Source organism: Trichechus manatus, unplaced genomic scaffold, assembly GCF_000243295.1.
Source record: "Trichechus manatus latirostris isolate Lorelei unplaced genomic scaffold, TriManLat1.0 scaffold00320, whole genome shotgun sequence".
NCBI classification, from domain to species: domain Eukaryota; kingdom Metazoa; phylum Chordata; class Mammalia; order Sirenia; family Trichechidae; genus Trichechus; species Trichechus manatus.
The window spans coordinates 315145-336659 of NW_004444256.1; the positions used below are offsets into that span (position 1 = coordinate 315145).

The following is a 21515-nucleotide window of genomic DNA, read 5'->3' on the forward strand; positions in this document are numbered from 1 at the left end:
TGGTGGTACACGTAGTTTTTAACTACAAAAATTCAATGATAAAACTCACCAGAGCTGTTATAATTGCAAATGAGATATCATTTCTAAGGTCTACCTATCTAATAGTTCATTACTGATTAAAGAGCTATGGATCTCACAACAACTTATATGTAAGATCACATACAATATGCTTGCATAGAGTATCACTTAAAATATGTTCACCGAAACACGTCTAAAATATATACCATGTTGGTAAACATTTTAATTTATTTAAAATATGAATGTGAAAATATACTTTCTTTGATGTTTTTAAATATTTAATGTTGTTAGTCATTAAGCGGTTTATATTTTCAAATATTTTGCCCTTTAATCAAAGTCAAATTAAAAAGTTCCCAAATAAGATTAAGAGCTACACATTCCAACAACATCTAAAACAATTTTTAAGAGAAAGCCTGATAAGATTTAAAATTTAAACTGTTGTTTTTTCTCAGTACATAGAAGAGTCACTGGCTACTGACTTTTTCTGAGAAATAGTTGTTAAGATGAGTTGCAGCTGTGATAATGTGGTCATTAGAATAATAAAACCCCTGAAGGATTACAGATTCAGAGAGACATTTAACAACTGAAGAGTGTGGGATTTTATGTCTACCCGAGTAGTTGTCCCTTTAGGAGAAAAAAAACAGTATCTCTCTTCAAGTTTCCAGAATTTCCTACCGATTGGGGTTTGCAGTGGGAGTAAAAGAAGGAGTTGAAATTGTAGGAATGTGCAAAAGCTAAACTTCAAAAAATTAACTTCAAAGATGTCGACAATCCGACAGTAGAGATTTTCCATAAAAATTCTGAAAGGAGTGAGAGAGAAGTACATGGAGTTGGCTAGAATTTGCTAACGACACTCTGAATTGCTTTACTGAGAAATCCCTTTCTGATTGTCTTTCCGCCTTGAAACTCCCAGGAAATATGTTAAAAATGAAGATTTCTGGGCCCAATTCCAATCTACTGAATCAGAATCTCTGCAAGTGACACGCAAGAATGGCCTAGATAATGCTAACGTAAATTAAAATTTAAAACTCTGCAAGAGACTACTGGCCTCAAGGGGGTAGAGATATAACTGTCTTTTTCAGTACAGCTAGTCACCAGATCACAAACAAGTTCCATTCCTAAATCTGTCTTTAAGTCCAATTTGTATGTAAGTCGGAACAGTTAGGTAGGGTTCATACCTACCATCAGTTAGTCAAATATTTGTCTTAGTATACAGGATATAGTGTACATTTCTATGCATAAAAAACATTGAAGAAACATTTCCAGATATACTAAAACATCTTTAACATAACAATGCAGTAATAATAATAATAATAACGTTTTGATGTGTGTCATGAGGTAGCACTCCTTTGTTATCATAAACCATTGTATGTACCCCAAAGTTTTTTACAGGGGTTGGTTTGTAACTACGGGTTGTATGTAAGTTGGATGTTCATAACCCGGGGGCTGCATGTATTAAATTCAGGGCTAACATGCACCAGTATGAACATGAAGGCTGTTTATAATCTGTTTAACATGCCCTGGCAGCACAGTGGTTAAGTGCTTGGCTGCTAATCGAAAGATCCATCGTTCAAACCCACCAGCCACTATATGGGAGAAAGATGTAGTAGTCTGCTTCCATAAAGATTACAGCCTTAGAAACCTTATGGGGCAGTTCTACTCTTCCCTATAGGGTCGCTGTGAGTCGGAATCAACTCAAGAGCAATGGATTTTATAATCTGCCTCCTACCTGACTGACTTTGTCAGTGACACCAAAAACCAAGCCAGTTGCCATAGAGTTGATTCTGACTCATAGCAACCCTATCGGACAGAGTAGAACTGCACCGTAAGGTTTCTAAGACTATCTCCCACAGAGCAGCCAGTGGGTTCAAACTGTTGACCTTTCAGTTAGCAGCCAAGCACTTAACCACTGCAGCTCGTAGGCTCACTTGTAAGTGCCATACTGGTTGTTAAATATTCTAAGCATTACCTTCCCCCTTCCATCCGTAGTGCAAAATATAGTAGCCAACAAGCATATAAAAGGTATGCAATAAATACTTTTTGGAAAAAAAGCCAGAAAAATAACCTTGAGAAGAATACATATCATAAATCAGATATTATTTTGGTATGAAATCTAAAATGCATTACTTCTTTACCGTATGTAGTTTTAAATAAATAATGCCAATTTACCCAGAATCCATAAATCTAAAAAATGCACACATACTTTTTCAATCTTGATTCTGGGATTTTTAAGTACTGAAGAAATTGAGACAGTAGCAGAAAGATGGTTTATAAAACTGAATTTGCTGTTCAGAAAATAATAGCAAGCTTGCTCTGAGATGTGGGTAAGGGAACCCAAAAGAAAGATTACAACCAGATTGCAGATCTCCAAAACCTGGGTTTATGGAGCAGCAGCACTGAGGAAAAAGGGATGAAATTAAGCCAGTTGTTCTCTCCTCTGTCTGCGTGTTACAATTACCTGGGGACCCATTAAAAACACCAACGCCCTGGTCCTACCCTCAATTTAATTGATACGGGATGAATCCTCACAGCAATCATTTTTCAAGCACCTAAGGAAGTTCTAATGTGCAGCCAGGGTTGAAAACCACCTGTAGGCAAATTAAAATTTAGATGGTTTTTCACCCTAAATGTACATTAGAAAATCCTATGGAGATTTTGAAGAGTTCAATGCCAGCTCCACTGAAGATCTGTTGACTCAATCCTCAAGGATAAAACCTATAAACCTAAATTTTGAAAGTTTCAAAAGTGTTGTGATGAAGTCATTCTAGGCTCATATTTGTTGTTAGATGCCATCGAGTCAGTTCCAACTCATAGCAAACCTATGTACAACAGAATGAAACACTGTCTGGTCCTGCGCCATCCTCACAACTGTTGCTATGATTTAGCCCATTGTTGCAGCCAGTATGTCAATCCATCTCATTGAGGGTCTTCCTCTTTTTTGATGACCCTCTATCAAGCATGATGTCCTTCTCCAGGGACTGGTCCTTCCTGATAACATGTCCAAAGTACATGAGATAAAGTCTACCATCCTCATTTCTAAGGAGCATTCTGGCTGTACTTCTTCCAAGACAGATTTGCTTGTGCTCCTGGCAGTCTATAATTCAAAAGCATCAATTATTCTTTGGCCTTTCTTATTCATTGTCCAGCTTTCGCTTGCATATGAGGCAATTGAAAATAACATGGCTTGGGTCAGGCGCACCTTAGGCCTCAAGGCAATTTATCTTTGCTTTTTAACACTTTAAAGATGTCTTCTGCGACAGATTTTCCCAATGCAATGTGTTGTTTGATTTCTGGACTGCTGTTTCCATGGGCATTGGTTGTGGATTCAAGTAAAATGAAATTCTTATAACAACTTCAATCTTTTCTCCATTTATCATGGTGTTGCTTATTGGTCCAGTTGTGAGATTTTTGTTTTCTTTGTAATCTTTGATCTTCCTCAGTAAGTGCTTCAAGTCCTCTTCACTTTCAGCAAGCAAAGTTATGTCATCTGCACACTGCAGGTTGTTAGTGAGTCTTCCTCCAATCCTGATGCTTTATTCTTCTTCATATAGTCCAGCTTCTCAGATTATTTGCTCAGCATACAGACTGTATAAATTTGGTGAAAGGATACAATACTGACACACACTTTTCTTGATTTTATACCATGTAGTATCCCCTTGCGCTGTTTGAACAACTGTCTCTTGGTCTATGCATGGGTTCCTCATGAACCCAATTAAGTGTTCTGGAATTCCCATTCTTTGCAATGTTGTCCATAATGTGTTATGATCCACACAGCTGAATGGCTTTTCATTGTAAGTGATATTAAAGATATCATTCAATAATTTCCACATTCTGATGGATCACTTGGATCTCTTCCAGTCGTTTGTCCAGGTAGCTGTCTTCCAAATTTCTTGGCATATACTAGTGAGCAATTTCCAGCATTGCATCCATTTGTTGAAACTTCTCGATTGGTATTCCATCATTTCCTGGAGCCTTGATTTTTGCCAATACCTTCAATGCAGCTTGGACTTCTTCCTTCAGTACCATCGGTTCTTGATCATATGCCACTTGCTGAAATGTTTGAATGTCGACCAATTCTTTTTGATACAGTGACTCTGTATATTCCTTTCATCTTCTTTTGATGCTTCCTGTTCAATCAATATTTTGCCCATAGAATCCTTCAATATTGTAACCCAAGGCTTGAATTTTTTTCTTCAATTCTTTCAACTTGAGAAATGCTGAGCGTGTTCTTCCCTTTTGGTTTTCTAACTCCAGGTCTTTGCACATTATCATTACAATATTTTGTCTTCTCTAGCCGCCCTTTGAAATCTTCTGTTCAGCTCTTTTACTAAATCATTTCTTCCTTTTGCTTTAGCTGCTCTACTTTCAAGAGCAAATTTCAGTGTCTCTTCTGACATCCATTTTGGTCTTTTTTTTTCCTGCCTTTTTAATGATATTTGCTTTCTTCATGTATGATGTCCTTGATATTATCCCATAATTCGTCTGGTCTTCAGTCATTAGCATTCAATGTGTCAAATCTATTCTTGAGATGCTCTCTAAATTCAGATGGGATACAATCAAGGCTGTACTTTGGCTCTCATGGACTTGTTTTAATTTTCTTCAGCTTCAACATGAACTTGCATATGAGCGATTGATGGTCTGTTCCGTAGTCAGCCTCTGGCCTTGTTCTGACTGATGATATTGAGCTTCTCCATTGTCTCTTTCCACATTGTGGATTTGATTTCTGTGTATTCCATCTGACGAGGTTCACATATATAGTCATTTATGTTGTCAAGGCTCATATTTACAGATCCAAAATCAGCAACTGATATTTAAGGACAAAAGAAAATAACCACTTCTCCACCATTTCCACAGTCACATAATATCTCTAAAATACTCTCCCACTCCTGTTTAAAACACTTTAACTGTAAACTCTAACACTTTCTTGACCATTCATACATTTTTTGAAAGGCAATATAGAATGGTTATCTGAGAATTTGTGCTTTATAATCAGATAGTTCTAGGTTCAAATCCCTAATAACAGTGGTCATACTTAAAAGCAGCAGGCCTCCGGGACGTTACCTCCTCCCTCAATATGTCCCCAGGTAACAACAATAACAACAAAAACCAGTTGTTGATTCAGACTCGTGATGACCCCATGTGTTTCAGAGTAGAACTGTGCTTTACAGGGTTTTCAGTCCTGTGATCTTTGGATACAAATCACCATGCCTTTCTTCCGACGTGCCTTTGGGTTGACTCAAACCAACCTTTAGTAGCTGTGCACTTAACCATTTGTGCCATCCAGGAACTCCATGTCCCCAGGTAGAACATCAGTAATTCTTATTTCTTCTTTTCCACTGAGCCCAGATATAGCCTCAGAGTCCTTCTGAACATAGCATTCTAGATCAAGTAGGAACAACATTCAAGATGAAATCACTTTCCATCCCTACTCTAAAAACTCCTGTTTTATGCCAGGAAGTCTAGCAACAAAATTATTTATTTCATAATACAAAGCTTTGAGATATATGTGTATATTATATATATATACGTATATATACACACACACATATACACGTACAATATATATATAGGTACATACATACATGTAAATGCACATACATACAACCCTAAAAGTTAAGAAAAATAATAGATGATATTGAATGATTACTGCTATGCAACTCAGAAAAAAAAATCTGAGTTTTGTTAACACACATGGCAGAGATAAAACAAACCAGGAACGAGATTAAATTTAAGATAGGATTTCCAAGAAGAGGTGGAGATGGAGGGAAATTCAGAAAAGAAGAGACAATTTTCTAGAGTCATTATTGGCACAGAACATAATTTGGAGTTTTATGAAAGCCCATAAAAGAACAGCTCTATCATGGGAATAACTATCTTGTCTGCTTTCATTCTCCACACTGACCTTTAACTTCTGAACTTTGGAGTTATTTACAATCACAGCTCTGTAAAGCTGTGTTAAATAAATTACTGTTTTTATTTCCTAAATAACTTTTTTCCTAATTCATCTAATATTTCAAGTGTTATAAAAAATATAATAGGATGTGCCTAAAAATATTATGCTTCTCAAACATGATTCATTATGTAATGTCTTTAAAAAATTGTATAAAAGTATCTGTGTTTATTCAAAGGGAATTTTAGATGTTTTTATGACAGAAATAATTCCTAAATAATTATTATCAACAACATAAGATTTCAATTAACTTATCAAATTCAGAAAGAGTCCATCAGTTTCTATGCTAAATAAGTACCCTGTAGATGTATGTTTTGTTTGTTTGCTTGTTTGTTTTAGATGTATGTTTCAGGAAAGTAACCCTGAAGGCAATGTGAAAGATTGATGTGGGTGGTGGTAAGAGGCTAGAAACAGGAAAACTGTTATGGGGCCATGGCAAACAATGAGGTGGGAAATGACTAAGATGAACTAAGTCTGTAGGAATAGAGAAGAATTGACAAATACAACACTGACAGGATCATGATGCTACAACATATTAAAAGTGAAGGATGAAGTTTGGAATGCAGGTAAAAATGGACCTTGCCCATCACACCCCAGTAATTAGAAGGACACTGACTCTTCGGGTAGCTAGGAAAATATGAAAATTACAGTCACTCCCAGGATTGAAGAATGGCTTGGAAATTTTTCAGAAGAAACATCAAGAAAGATGCTGCAAAAATCTGTCAGTAAGTAAAAAGTAATAATGATAGTGATGTTGGGTGATTTCTTGAACATTTCTGACTTCTCATATTTCATGATTACTGATTTTCAAGCATACCATTAACTAGGTTCCAAAGAGGCAGTGAGCTCCAAGGCTTTGGAATCCACTTTCCAGTTCAATGTGGAATTCCGAGGGCTAAAAATTAGATCACATTAATGATACATTTATTGACAAAGTGGCAGTCTCATGATGTACAAAATAAGCTATTTAGTATCCTCTCCTCAAGAGTTGTTTAACAACATAACTCCTGCCAGAAAAGACTTTTGAAACTTTGAGAGGATGCTTACTGGTTCTTCGATCCTTTGTGTACAGAAGTCTTAGAAAATTCAATTACATTTCTTGCCAATCCACAACTAACATGCAGAGAACAAACACTTCTTAAGTGTTCATTTTTAATTCCTCTCAACAGTAGTTAGGTTAAAAGTCATAATAACAGCAACAGTGAAATAATTCTCTTAAGTCTGGCGTGCTAAAAGCTACGTAATGTTGGAAAGGGAAGTACAGAGTGAGATAATCAGTGGAACCTGAAACACTAAGCAGACCTTGCTGCCAGTATAATTTGAATTCCTTTTTTTTAAAGTTTTCACCATGTAGAATGCACTTTTTGTCTTTTTTAAAAATAATTTATTTTATTATTGTTGTTGAGAATATACAATCAGAACATACATCAATTCAACAATTTCTACATGTACAATTCAACAACTCAGTGACATTGATTATATTCTTTGAGTTGTGCAACCATTCTCACCCTCTCTTTCTGAATTGTTCCTCCCCCATTAACATAACCTCACTCCCTCTAAATTTCCTCTTATCTTTTGAGTTACTGTTGTCAGTTTGATCTCATATAGGTAGTCCTTAAAAGACTACAATGCTCAAGGCAGACATTCTTTACTAGTTAAGCTAAATTATTGTCTGGTTTTAAGAAGACTTCAGGGGATATTTTTGGTTTACAGTTTAAGGATTAGCTCAGGGCAATAGTTTCAGGGGTGTATCAGCCTCCACGGCTCCAGAAAGTATGGATTCCACGTGAATTTGATATTCTGTTCTGTATCTTATCCCTTTTGATCAGAATTCTTCTAGAGAAACTTTGACCAAAATGTTCAGTAATGGTAGCCAGGCATCATCCAGTTCTTCTGATCTCAGGGCTAAGGGAACAGTTGTCCATGGTGGCAATTAGCCACAAATTCCATTTCCTCCTCCTATTCCTGACTCTCCTTCTTCTTCTGTTGCTCCAGACAAATAGAAATCAATTGTTGTACCTTGGCATCTTTCCATAACTGTGATTAGCAGGTACTTACTGAGTTCCTGACACCATGCCAGGCAATTTATCTTTATCATTTCATTTAATCTTTACAATCAATCTTATAGATTAGTATTACTGGGGCAATTTTACACATGAGAAAATGCGATCCAGAGGGATTAAATAACTGTCCCAAGTCCACAGGCTAGTACAGACCACAATCATCTCTCTATCTGATCTCCAGACAAATTACTACTGATAATAAACAACAGATACATCACATACAAAATACATAATTTGCAAAATGTTATTAAAATGAACAAATACAAGATTTTGAGGCAGCTCCCGAGATAAAAAGCAATACTCAGAAATAACTGTCAAATGGAAAAATAAATGCCATAATGACTTAGGAATAGAGTTCAATCCTAGTAGAACAATGTTGCTATTTTAAAATCTAAACAATGCAATTTATTTGCATGAGCATGAGGGACAAAATCACAAAGCTGGCTAGAAAAGGCAGACTTGCTATTAATTTAAACGAGTATTTCAAGAAATGTTCGTATCCATTGACCAACATTCCACTGTTTAATTAGCACCTATATTCAGAATAAATTGGATTTTCTAACAATGTGTAAGGAATAATGCCTGAAATCAAGTAAGAGAAGTCAGAAGATGTATTTTTAACACCTCGAAAAGAGTATCGCAGACTTAGAAAAATAAATAAAAGAGATTTTAATGTTACAATTTTTTAAAATTGTTTTATATAATCAATAGGGATATCATATAATTTATTTTTACAGAACATTTAATGCTTAAATATCTATGGCTATATGGTAAAAGAAAGAGTACCAGAGAGGAATATAGGAAATTACTATGCTAAGCTTTGGATGCATGGGTGCCCCGAATTATTTAAACAAGGAGGTGGAGTACATCATCTCTATAGGTCATTTAAGAAGGAACTATTCCTAAATACACAGATTTAAAAAAAAAGAAAAAAATAGCAGCATTACCATGGATCTTTCTTTTGTCTTCTTCCTTAAAGAACTGCTTTCAGAAAATTAACATATTTATAAATGATCATTTTAAAAAGTCTCTCTGCCATTACTCAAATCAGAAAATTTTAAAGGATGAAAACAACCAATAATGCAGAATTTATACTTCGCAGCTGTCCTTGTTTACTCCCAGTTAGATAAAAATTGAGTGTACTTATTAAAATAACACATAGGTCAAGTAGTTCAACAACTCCTCTCCCCACCCCCTCAAAAAAAAACAAAAAAACAAAAAAGAACACACACTTAGGAAAGCATATTTAACAAAGGTTGCCCACCCAATACCTAGAAAAACAAGGAAGATGAACAGCATAGTCACCAAAAAGCTAATGAAATTTGTGCTTATTTCTATAAACTCTGAGCTCAAATCTGGAGTTCAAATGACAATTTATTTTCCCCTTATAACCATAAGATGGGAAGCACAAACTTAAGATCTCATTCTGCCTTTCAGACTGAAAATCGGTGATAGGGGTAAGACAGGTGCCTTCAGTAACTGGAGCAGGTTGGTGATAGCAAAGGAAAAGAAAGAGGAAGAAATAGTTATGCTAAAATTCAAACTTCTATCATCTAAAAAACCACAATCAGGTAGTCATAATTATTAACAGAGTACAAGTGGTTTCTATAATCAGGTTGCACCACCCATCTGTCAGTCTGTAGTACTGTGATGGCTTGTATGTTACTGTGATGCTGGAAGCTATGTTACCAGTATTTCAAATACCATCAGGGTCACCCATGGTGGGAGGGTTTCAGCACAGCTTCCAGACTAAGAGAGACTAGAAAGAAAGAGCTGGCTATCTACTTGTGAAAACTAGCCAATGAAAACATTGTCTAACTCACTTTCTTTGGGCACATTATCAGGAGAGATCAACCACTGTAGGAGGACATTACGTTTGATGAAGAAGAGGGTCGGTGCAGGAGAGCCTTGGTAAAACATATTGGCACAATAGCCACAAGGATGGAATTGAAATCTCAGTAATTGTGAGGACAACACAGGACTAGGCAGTGTTTCAATCGGATGTGCAAGGGGTCACTATGAGTCAAAGTTGTCTCGGTGGCAGCTAAAAATGACAGGTTTTTTACATTGGCTTTATCTAGAAGATTACCTACAGGGAAAACAGAGCTGAAAACACAAAACAGACAAAATGGCTTCTTACGATATCTTAAGATACTTCATTAGTCATTATTTAGTCTTAAAATAATTTAAAAGTACACTGAAAATTAAAGAAAGAATTGTAATTCAAAGTATTACTCATAATCATCCATCGTATAACATCACAGTTACCTAAACACAACCTCAGTGCCCCTTATTAGATCGTTCACCAGTCGGAAGCCTTTTCACCTCATTCACCACTTCTTCATTTTAAATAAATGAAAGGCAAGAGAACTGCTGCTTCCCATTCAGGAAGAACTCTTCGCTATTATAGCTGCTTTTCAGTTTATATGCTTTCTAAAATTTAATTTAAACAAATTTTTAAAACATATTTGCCCATAAAAGAAAAATTAGTTGTATTCACAGATCATAAATGTCAGTGCAAAGTGTTGTGCTTCACAGAAGCATCCTGTTCCTTTGCTTGACTTCCAAGAGTCTGGCTGTCAGGAATTGGAATGGGAACAGTTTCCATGTTGCATAACACAGTTCAGTGTACTGGACAAAGGGTGGGGATTCAGGACTCCCAGTGACTATTTGGATAGGTCTCTAGGGAACATGCTTTTTAAGAGTCAAAGAGAGAAAAAAAATGGGCCAGAGGGTCAGGTTTTAACCTGCTGACTTAGTTCCTAAGCTCTTCGCACTCCACAACAGCCTCTGCAGCACATCCATTTAAACATGGTTGCTTATTGAGCCAAAATTTCCAAAAGGGAGATCCAAGATGAGTAATAGTTTTGACACAAATCTGTATCATTTATAATACTTTCTTCTTCTAGAACATTCCTGTAGATAAAGTCTCTCAAGTTCTAAGAAGTAGGAACCATTTGTCATGTCTGCTTTCCCCATTTTAACCACCTCCAGGAGCTGCAACATTTTTTAATTTTCTGTTATTCAGGACATGCTGCCATTTTAAAACTTTAAAAGATAAGTACTTAAGATCTTTACTACTATAGAACAAATAAGTTTGCTTAGCTTAGGAAGTTGAGTCAGAGTTGTATAATGTCATAACTTAATAAGAACTAACATAAGGTCTACTATGCTCTTGGAATGTGTAAACTGTAGAAATGCAAAATGACATACTAGTGAAGAGAAGAGACTGTTACAGCAACCTCCAATTTCATCCACTTCTATACTCAGAGAGGAAGTTCTGATGAGCTAAGAAAAACATGCAGAGTTTTTATAAGCAATATGGTAACTTCAATTTTTTTTTAAAAAAAAGATAAACAATAAATACGTTATCACAAATCTAAAAGAACAGAAGTAAACAGTTATGTGCAACAAGCTTCTGTGCATCATGGCAAAGCTTCTAATTTCACTCTCAGGATTCTTTTATACTCCTATATATCATTAACCGCTTCTTAATTCATAATGCTGGGATTTTCTCAGTGGTATAGATAGAGTGAAATATTGAATCAGTTTATAACATGGTGAGAACGTTTCTCCTAAAATATTGTTTCCCTCCTATAAGGTTTGGTGCTAACTAATTGGATACATCTGGAAAGCTTCAGATAAAGCATTTCAAAGATGACCATTTATCCACAGACGACAAACTAATATCTCCCATATGTCTCATTTCATTCAATTCCAGGTCACCCATGTATAGTTCTGCAGAGTCAGTCTTTACAGAGAAAGAACATTTGTATGACACACTGGCTTGGTCATAGAAATTAGCATGAGTTTAGGGCCTACAGAAAACAATTAGGCTTTGAAGTAATGATGATTTGGCCCGTAGTAAAACATCCTACGTAATAACCATTCAGAATAAAATCTACATATAGATAGTACATTTCATGGCCCGGCAGAGTGATAAGTGGTCACCACTCTCAAATGCAGAAGGGAGCCATGAAGTTTGGGTGCACCCCTGAAACTACTGCCCTGAGATAATCCTTAAACCTCAAACCAAAATTATCCCCTGAAGTCTTCTTAAAACCAAACAATAGTTTAGCTTAACTAGTAAAAAAATGGCTGCCTTGAGCATTAGGCTCTTTTAAGAACTATCTATATGGGATCAAATGGACAATAGCAACTCCAAAGATTAGATAGAAACCTTAGGGGGCAGTGAATTTATGTTAATGGGGGAGGAATAACTCAGAAAAGAGAATGAGAATGGTTGCACACATCGAAGAATATAATCAAGTCACTAAATGGTACATGTAGAAACTGTTGAATTGGTATACTTTTTGCTGGGTATATTCTCAACAAGAAGCAAATAAATAAAATTATATGAAAATGCAGAAGCAAAAATTACAGTGAAAATTAGCTGACTAATGGAAAAAATGATGATGTACTCAGTATCATAGCTATCAATTTAAAAAGCATGACCCGGAAAAATTATTAAGGTACTTGTTTACCAATTGGCAGTGGGCTTTGTTAGGTGAATATATTGCTTTCTAAGTACATTGTACCCCGAGCCCTAGTAGCACACTGGTTAAGGGCTCAGCTGCTAATGGAAAAGTCGACAGTTTGAACCCATCAGCGTTCTGTAGGAGAAAGATGTGGCAGACTGCTTCCATAAAGATTACAGCTTTGGGAACCTTATGAGGCAGTTCTACTTTATCTTATAGGATTGCTGTGAGTCATAATTGACTTGATGGCAATGGGTTTGGGTTTTTATTTTTGGTATATTAAATTTTGGATCTACTTCAATATTACTTAAAATAATACGGGCCTACTTTAGTGAATTATTATGCAATTGTGTTTGTCTATGTTTAATATAATGCCGATAAGGCCAATAAAATTTCTCATCATTTCAACATAATTAATGATGCCACAGTAGTTAAGAGATCAGTTGCTAACAAAAAGGTTGGCAGCTCAAATCCACCAGCCGCTCCTTGGGAATCCTATGGGTAGTTGCACTCTGTCCTACAGAGTCGCTGTAAGTTGGAATCGACTCAACGGCAACAGGTTTGCTTTGTTTTTAATATAAGTCAAGCTTTTAGGAAAAAGTCACTCCAAGAACAGAGCCATCAAGTGGTAAGAGCAAAAGGATGATTATGTCATCAAATTAACAGTACACATAACAATAACATAAGTAAATATCATCATTAACAACCTAATCGAGGCAGAAACAAATTTAAAATGGTTCTTCTTTTCAGAATAAAGAAATCAAAACAGCATATCAAGAAAAAAAACTAAGCAAGCAATAACAAACATGTATATATTCTTTATACAGCATGGCCCCCATTTCTCAAAATCAAAAAAGACTAAAACAACAGCACACAGGTGCACATGCATACACCACGCACACAGACACACTCACGAGATGGCAGCAACCATGACAAGGTATTAACGGGCCTGGGGGGTGGAATGAAGAGTGGCGTTTTGTCCCCTTCTTGATGCCTTTCTGCTTTTTCTTCAGAGAATGCATATTACTTTCATAATTAGAAAATACACTATTTCAAAATGCTCTGGGAGAGTATGAAAACAAATAGGAAACATAAAAACGAGAGTAAAGCCAGTAAGCTTTCAGGATAAAGGATGCCTCTAATTTCCTAGTTGTAGATCTGTATAGATCTAGAGGTCGATTGCTTTGATATAAATGCAAATCATACCTCTTAAGACGTTTATCTTAGGTAGGCCTAAATGATTTCTCATCTAGGAAGAAACACTAATATCTTAGCTATTAGGTTTAGCGCATTAAGATAAGATTTGGTTGAGCAACAAATAACATGTAGAACATTTTATGTGAAGTTTTAAAAAATACATACAAATTATTTTTATTTCTCAACATGCTTAATGTAACAAATAGCACACTGAGGTAAGAAAGGAAAAGATAATTATTCCCATTTTAAAGAAGAGAAATGGAGATTTAGAGAGATCATGTATCTATTTCCAGCTCTGCCAGTGATAAGCTGAAAGTTTTTTGGCAACTAGTCTATTGATTCTTGCACTGTAACAATTTAAATTACCTGTAAACTATTTTAATATTTATTCTTACAAGGTCTCCTCGTAGTGGTAACAGCAACTATTCTTATTTCTGTTTTTAGATGGACATAGGCAATACACTGTAGTTGAGAAAATTCACCTTGGGCATAATCAGAGTATAGATCTCATTCTCCTAAAGTGTGTTGATATTTTACAGGAGCTTTTTAATTAAAGGCATAGTAGCATCAAATTGAGACTTGCTCCCCTTACTTTAAGCAGAACTGAAAAGCAAAGAACTTGTTATTAAACATTTATATTGTCTGTAAACATCTGTGGTTGCATTTAAAATGATTTTTTAAACCACCACTGATCGGGACTCTACATTTCAAGAAACACTGTAGTATTTATACCAGGCATCCACTGAAAACCCATTGCCATCGAGTGGATTCTGACTCATAGCAACCGTATAGTAAAAAAGTAATGTTTTATTCAGAATGATGGTAGTTAAGCTAATCAGAGTCGCATTTCTCTACGGTCTGAATGACTGAGGGAGGGTAGTGTTTGACTGTGTGAATGGAAACCGTGAGCCAAGAAAGAATGGAAACTGCAGAACAGCTCTGAGATCACCAAGTCTCATCTCCTTACATAAACACTCACTGATAAACAATGCAATCTGTAAAATCATCTGGCTGAAACCTTTTTAAAATAGCATATGTTTTCAAGAGATGTTGCTAATAATCCCAAGAAGACTATTTACATTTTTTTCATATTAATAAAATGATACTGTCTTTGTTTTAACTAATCAATTACGTGAATTCTACAATAACATTAGCAAAAAGGACATCAATTTTCATATTATTCCAAATGCTTAAAGATCTAATATACCATAATTTGTATTGTTTATATATTGCATTCGTATAGACTATGTAAGAGGTGCTACATAGGAGTACACAGAGCTTGCTTGCTATCACCCCATTTCTCCAACCATTCACTTTCTAACAATATTAAGCTTTAATAAATTACAGTTTATGCTCTAAGCAATTAATTGCCATTATTGTGGATTATTTACTTGCAGGGAAGTTATTAAAACAAGCAGCGTGGAATAAGGACATTATTAAAAGAAATTAAAGAACAAATACATATGCAGATTGCCTACTGGCTCTCAACTCCATTCCCATCTTCTGTTTCACAGGAGGCTGGAAGACTCTAAACTCTATTTACTTAATCCTTGGCTACCTGACTTTCTGTCCGATTCTGCCAAGACACTGGTTAGAAATTCAAAGGCGGAAGGAAGAGAAAGTTTTATTTTTCTGCTTCTGGCAGAGGCAACGGCAGCAGAGGGTTACTGAGAACCATTGCAGGTGACTGGCATCCAGCCATGTAGTTTTAAAAGTATTAGCCTTGTTGGCTCATGGGGGACTGTTTGGCAGCAGTGCTTTGTTCCAAAAGCAGCAGCAGAAGCAGTAGCCCTGAACACCCCACCACCCAACAACTCAGCGTGAGTGCAGTTTTGTGGCCTCCAGCCCTGGGTGATAGCAACTAGTCCTTCTGAGACCTTTGCAATGCCTAGGTCCTTTGTGATGCAGATTTTCTGACATGTCAGCCACATCATTGATGCAAATTTCTACAAAGTCAATTTTGATCTTTATTGGTAAAATGTAATTTTTCTTTTTCTTTTTTTCAGAATTTTTTTTTCTAAATTTGACTCATCTCTTCTTTCATCTTAGTCTATCCTATTCATATTAGATTTCTGTTCCTATTTTATAGATAAGGACATCTACTTTTACACCAGAATCAGAATACCACATTTTTTTTTCACCCAGAAATATTGTTCTATCTTCTATGACAAATTATTATCCGAATACCTTCTTCTTTGAAGTCATTAGGATAATGTGTCCTTTCACTTCTAGTACTTTTAGCACAAATACTTCAAAAAGAATTTTTTTTTTTTTTACTTTGCATATTCATTTACAAATAGGGAATGATCTATACAGGTCAAATTGGTTGCCTATCAAAAATACAGGTAAGTAGGCTAGTCTTCCCAAAACCATATTTTCAGTCCAATTCATAATAATCAGTTCATCATCATGTATCTACATAGATAGAAAATGAGTTGAAATTTATAATTCATATTTCCTATGACTATAGCATTTTTATGTGTATATATCTGGTGGCATAAAAGTATTTTTTTTCTATTTCCATTGCCTCGTTCTATAAAAACCTAAAGAGACAGAATAAATGTAAATCTATAATCTCTACATACATCCTGAGAACAGACCTATTGATACCTAGTTTATGTTTGAGAACTCTAGCCCTTGACTTGATACTTTAAATCAGGAAGTAAATAATAGAGTGGTGCAGTGGTTAAGAGTTATGGCTACTAACTAAAAGATCAGCAGTTAAAATGCACCAGTCTCCTAGAAACCTGTGAGGCAGTTCTACTCTGTCCCATAGGGTCCCTAGGAGTCAGAATTGACTTGACGGCAATGGGTTTGGTTTTTGTTTTGGGATAGGAGATAACATCTTTATTGCCTCAAAAAACTGTATCCATGCAAAAGATGGATCTCAGCCTAATTCCTTTGCTTTTTATTGTAACAGCTTTATGTTTCTGAATCTTTGGAAAGACAGCTTGACTTCCTACTTACTTCTAGACAAGTATAGCAAAGTTGGGGGACTGGTTATGTTGTTTCATTCCAGTTCTATCTACCTTGCAGTTAGTAAAATTTCTTCTCAGGTTCAGGCAATAGGTTGACTATCATAGTTTTCTGCATGTATCTTTTCCTGTATTTCTAAGGGCACGTTAGTAGGAAGGTGGGTAAGAGCTACTCACCTGATGCCATTTTTAAACTATAACCCAGTTCACTCACAAACCTATAAAAAATAGTCTCCTAACATTATATATTCATCCCAATATAGGTTTTTGGAAGCTCATATTCACACAAATTGATGACATTCAGGATAAACAAAAGGACTATTACTGAAAAAATTGGAAACAGTGGCAAAAAAGTGTAAATCATGGATTGAAAAGCAATGAAATGGCAGTGATGAAATGTGGAAACACATATGAGGCAATCAGTAGAGGGGCTGTAGAGAAACATATTAACAAACTTGAGGAGGAGCTACCAGACGCTCCCCGTTGTACTTTTTGTGATAGCACAGCTTTTAAATAATACCTCCATGTGAAAATGAATATGTACGGAAAGATGAAAATTCACCACCATATTGAACAACCGTGCATTTCTGAAATCCAGAAGAAAAAATATCTGGAAATATGTTTGAAGAAAAAAGATGTCAAAGATCACATCTGCTAGTCAGGAACATTAATATCTAATGGAATCATCTGAATAATCATAATATCTGACTATATAAAGAACATTATGAAAACTTGCAGAGAAGATAGACTCAGGATGCAGAAATTTTATAGAAATGAAAAAAGCCATTCTAAATGGTAATTTATTTGACATGTTTATTAATTTAACCAGGGCATAATTTAGAAGTTCTTTTTAAAAATATTACATCATTGCTATAAACCAACTATGACAAATTTAATTATATTGTAAATTATTTTTCTAACTGATATAATAACTCAGATAAGAAAATGTTCTAACTTCTACCCTGTCAAAAGTAGATTAACACTTATAATACCTTTGAATACAGACTTATACCATTTTCTACCGGTTAGGTTGAGAGTTTAGGAAACTTGTATTCTATTCTGGATCTAGTACTCAGATATTATATAAGACAACATTGTATAATAATTTACATATAAAACATATTTATATAGAATTTTAATATCCCACATATGGATAAAATAAAACACACATGAATTAAGGCATATATACATGCATGTGTGTTTAGTGTGTGTGGGTTGTATGCACGTATGGACACACACAAAGACACATATATACATACATACCATATTTTTATGCAAATATCGCTCACCTTGTATGTTTGTTTGCCAACCGAGCTCTCCCCATGTGAGGTATTTTTGTAAGTGTGCCATAGCATGGGGGAGGGCTCGGGTGGCAAACAAATGCAGAAGATATGAGTTTACAGTACACCTTAATTTACATATGCCTTATTTTATTCATAAGTGAAATACTATAATACTATTAGGCGTCCTATATAAATACAAGGCACATACAAATCTACGGTCTAAGTATAAAATGATTATTATTAAAAACAAAATTAAATAAATAAATAAATACGTTTTTAGAACAATATATTTCTCAGCTTACATTAGAAATATATTGTTATAGAATCATTTTTCTATGTTGCTCTTAATATTAGGAGAGACAGTCCTTCTCCACTTAATCTCATTTCTCAAAATGTGCTTGAAATGTTATCTCTATATATGAGAATTTCCAGTTTTTTTCTTTTTTAAAATAGATGCATTTCTGGAAATGAAGTCACTGATTAGCCTTTTATAAAAGGGGATTAAAAGGATGCCCTGGGAAGTAGGTTTTGGCATAACTCAGACCAAGGGAGGACAAAACAGAAATAAAGGCTAGTTGACAAAAGCATCTCTGTGTTTTGTCTGAGAGATAGCACTTATTGTCAGGCTATGGTCCTCAGCCCAGAGACCATGAGGTCTTTCTAATGGAACACAGTACTTACCCCAAAACATAAGCCCTTTGTTTGATTCTTGTGGGTAAGTCCATGGAATTTAATGCTTTTTACCTGTGACTAAGTGCTCCTCAGAAAAGAACCAAAAAGCAGGAAAGGATTATTAAAATGTTATATCCATAAACTGAAATAACCAAATCACTATAATCTACTGAGTCTAATTTAGCATTTTACTAAGCTTACTATCATGCAATGCTTCGCAACTCTGCCCATAGACGCGCATATACCTAATTGGATTTCCAGAAATTTTGTTTGGTAAAAATTCTGTATTATCACTATATCAAAAGTATTGTACTGAGTTGGTCATGTTTTTTAACTGCTCCAACTCTAGCCTGTTATTTGTAAATTAATAGTTTAGCTCCATAACTATCAATTTAAGCCATGTGGGGTTTGGTCAACCCTACAAATCAGAAAGATGCATATATCTATCAACATTTTGGGGTTATACCTTCCTAAGAAGTAGACTTTAAGGTATAGACATTACGGTTCAAATGTGAAATATTCATATTTGTTTTATTAAACCCTCCCCAGATTTGCTTATACAATGTCTTTTCTTTGGTGACAGAATATATAACATAAGCAAACAAACTTCCAGAGAAGATACTACCAAGTACAATGTTTAAAAATTCAATTTGCTTCTGTATTTTAGTAAGGTTAGATTATATTACTTACTCCTGTCAGTCTGCAAGCTTACATGGATGAAACATGGTAAACCCCTCCAATTCCCTCTGTTTTAATATGGCAGACTCTCTTGACCTGTAGGAGTAGCACTGCCACAGGAGAAAATCACTTCACGTGAAAACCTACAACGGTTTTTCAGGATGTCCTGGATATAATCATTAAGATAGGCAGTTAATTTTAATATTTTAATATTTTACTTCATGCGTTTTTTATGAAGAAAAAAATTTTGTGTTCAAGAGACAATTTCTTTATCCTTAAAAACATTACATTAACAGAAATGTTCTAGATGATCTATGATGCTCGGGTTTAGGAAAGCTTTAGATATATCAGAGAGTAATAATTTCCAAAATTTGCTCAGGCAGATTCAAGAGGAGGTATCTGAATGGATTATTCTACCTTATATCTGCTAGACCTTTTCCCAACACTCTCAACCACATTTTTAAACACTCACCTGCCTCTCACACTACCAAAGAGAGAAATAAGAAAGCAGCAATTAATAACATGTGTTTATCTATATGTTTACAATTAGGAAGCTTACCAATTTTAGCATAAATATGCAGAGATGACAAGGACTTACAGAAAAGCAGCTTACTATTTCTTAGCAAATGTTGCATATTACAACTAACAAGAAAGGTTACTCATATATTATTTCATCTTTATTTATTTGGTAATATCTGTTGCTTGCCTACTATATGCCAGGAATCCTGTTACAAGCACTGTTCTTACCAATGGATAAAAGAAAATCTTCTTGTTAAGCTTACTTTCTAGCAGGAGGAAACATACAATAAGGAAATAAAACACATGGCATGTTATGATATGGACAATGCCAAAACAAAAATACAATCAGGTGAAGACAAAGAAAGAGATGAGGTAAGCATGTATGACCTACTTCAAATAAGCTAATATGGGATAGCGAAAATATAGATCAGGAAAATTTGAGTAGAGTCTACAAAAAAAAGATAAAACATGTGACTACTGAAAGTATATTCCAGGCACTGCAAATGAAAATTGTCAAAAGTTAGTGATTGAATAACTCAGTGAGGGAGAATGAGATATCAAAGATGACTTAAATTTTAATGCTGGGATAGGAATGGGAATAAAGTATATATTAAAACAATTGATTCATAATGATAAAAGTATCTTTGGTTTCAAATATACTCATCAGGCACTTATTTATTTATTTCTATGTTCCGTACACTAAATCAGGCACAAGAATAAGACTAAGGAACATAAAGGAGACCATTCTTGCCCTTGTACAACTTAGTATATGTGAGCAATTACATCCCAGCATGAGAACTATGCTGATAAGCTCAGAGGAGCGCCATGATTTGGGAGCACTAATATTTAACTTGGATTTGGGAATGGGAGGAACATTATTCAGGAAAGTCTTCCAAGAGGAAGTAACATCTAAGCTGAGACTTAAAGAAACATATTAACCAAGTGTAGGAGAAAAGATTGTTCAGACGCCGAGATAAGACAGACTGAGCAGGTAAAGAGCCAGTGAGTGAATCAGATCTCAGCACTGTAACAAAAAGAAATTTGTTAGGGTGAGTGTAGCACTAAAGCTGAAAGAAAGACAGTAAAACACAAAGTTAGAGTTAACAATTGCCTGTTATATTCAACTACTAATATATTATTGACTTATATTTTCTTTATAAACTGTTATGCCAATTGAGTTAGATGTTCCCCGAGACTATGGGCTGAGGGCTGTGGGGACCATGTAACAAATACAGCTATTTCCAAAAAAAAAAAGCCCATCACTGTAGTCTCAGGCATGAGGAAGTGCTCCTAGACACCAGGGTGCCGTGGGATCAATTAATTAATTAACTTTCAAAAGGGTTAGTCACTGGTCCTACCTCACCCTCAAAATTTAAAACTGTAGGTGAGTGAAAGAGCCCTGAAGAGTGTCTGGGAGAGTTGTTAGTGTACTGAAGTCTGAAAGGTTTCTGGATTGGAAGTTTGAACCACTTTCTAAAATAACAGATATTTTATATTTACTTTCCTCTACAGTCTTTTCCAACTGCTCAAGACATCCAAATACTAGAATTTTTGCTAACATATTGGAAGGGATTAAAAGGTAAATACTAGGGTGAGACAGTACACAATACAGGGGAAACTAACACAACCTGTACAAGGAAAGGTCATGGAGGCCCCATGGACAGATCCAAACTCCCCGAGGG

General features: G+C 35.2%; 1 protein-coding gene and 1 long non-coding RNA gene across 4 annotated transcripts in view; both read right to left on the reverse strand.

Moving 5' to 3' along the window:
• Window positions 1-21515, reverse strand: part of PDE3A (phosphodiesterase 3A) — a 369019-nt gene that overhangs the window by 258736 nt on the left and 88768 nt on the right. The gene's annotated exons all lie outside the window — the stretch shown is intronic.
• Window positions 9813-21515, reverse strand: part of LOC111819225 (uncharacterized) — a 77886-nt gene continuing 66183 nt past the window's right edge. For all 3 annotated transcript variants that reach the window (XR_002822970.1, XR_002822971.1, XR_002822969.1), the window contains 3 exons: window positions 19327-19480; window positions 18646-18724; window positions 9813-11319 (listed from right to left, as the gene is read on the reverse strand). This is a non-coding gene — a long non-coding RNA (uncharacterized LOC111819225). The remainder of the gene's footprint in view (window positions 11320-18645; window positions 18725-19326; window positions 19481-21515) is intronic.